The 1,507-nt window shown below is 34.9% G+C and overlaps 1 non-coding gene across 1 annotated transcript; it reads left to right on the plus strand.

Annotated features, from left to right (window-relative positions):
* Nucleotides 1-482: 482 nt before the first annotated feature.
* LOC149313493 (U6 spliceosomal RNA) lies at nt 483-589 on the plus strand. Its single transcript, XR_016281196.1, has one exon. It is a non-coding gene; the product is annotated as a U6 spliceosomal RNA (small nuclear RNA).
* Nucleotides 590-1,507: the final 918 nt, after the last annotated feature.

Below are 1,507 nucleotides of genomic sequence, written 5' to 3' on the forward strand. Positions count from 1 at the left end.
GAAAGGGAAAAAATATTAAAGATGGACTTCCTTTGTAAATGTGAATGCTAGCTGTGGTTTGCACTTGCCTTTCAGTAACAGAAAAATATACCAAAAGATTTTCATGCTATGCAAATTTCAACAATTTATTTTTTAAAAAACCTAACAAAATTGACAATATAAAAAATATTTTTTCTCCTCCTATTTAATAAAAACATTTTCTCAATGGATTCACATTAGAAAATTTTGAACTATTTGCACTCCATTCCCTTACAATTCACCCAATCATGTTAATATGTGAATTTCATGGTAGACTATTAATAGAATCTTTGATAGCTCGATATTTGTTATTTTGCTCATACTGTATTGTGTAACTTTTTTCATTTTACTGTTGATTTCAGTAATTGTTAATTTCAATAACTAAAGTTTAATAGGCTAAATGGGCTAATGAATACTGAATAGCAAACTCTGCTTAGACATCTCTTTTGCTAAAAGTGAAGCATGTGCTCACTTTGGCAGCACATATACTAAAATTGGAACGATACAGAGAAGATTAGCATGGCCCCTGTGCAAGGATGGCATGCAAATTTGTGAAGTGTTCCATTTTTTTTAAACGAAGCATATCAGACTTACTCAAGCAATGTGGGTGCAAGTAGTGCATTAATTTTAAAACTTTCAAAATAATTTGGGAGATTTTGTTGGTGGAAATTTATTTATTTATTTATTTATTTATTTATTTATTTATTTATACACCGCTCTTCAGCCAAAAAGCTATTGTATATTAAATTTAGGGCCAGAAGAGGAGGAAGGGGTGCTCCATATCAAACTATAATGTTTAATTCAATCCATTTTTTAGTTGTCAAGGAGGCGACATTACAGTGAGTTTGCTGTGCTGTTTTATTAGGAAATCAGCCCTAGAATCATTTGTACATGAGCACACGCATTAGCTGTGCTGTTGGTAATCAATCAATCAATCAATAGTGGGATTCTTATTTAATCTATGTGTCTGACATGTCAAATCTCTTATAATAGCCAGTGTACGACGAGAAAAATGGCTATTGAGATCTTCTGCCAGGTGCAATCTGTCCCCCCCGCCCCAGGATCAGGTATTCTCCTGTGGGATCTTGCATGCAAAGTCTTGTTATTATGGCTCACACCCCTTGAGTCATTATGGTTGCTAATCAATGGGATTAGAGATGGCATTCCTGCTCCATCTCAGAAAGTTACAAGGAATGTAAAGTTTTTGAATGGCAAATTTCTGTACCTTCGCCTAAGGTCGTGTAACTAGAATGAAACCACACCATTTAAAAGAAAAGAAAAGAGAAAGAGAAAGAGAAACGGATCTTATTACCACATACCTGACTAATTCTGCACATTTTTCATGTAGCCCTGCAAGGTGCTGAACTGCAGCAATCACATGATGTAACAGGTACGGGCTAGAGTGCACCTAATCCCTTTCATGTCAGTCTAAAGCCCAGTCAAGCTGGTTTTATGGTGTGAAAATGGAAAGGCAATTTGTACCAAATCT

This window comes from Sceloporus occidentalis, unplaced genomic scaffold, assembly GCF_023333645.1.
Source record: "Sceloporus occidentalis isolate IW3139 unplaced genomic scaffold, rSceOcc1.0.p SCAF_4, whole genome shotgun sequence".
Taxonomy (NCBI): domain Eukaryota; kingdom Metazoa; phylum Chordata; class Lepidosauria; order Squamata; family Phrynosomatidae; genus Sceloporus; species Sceloporus occidentalis.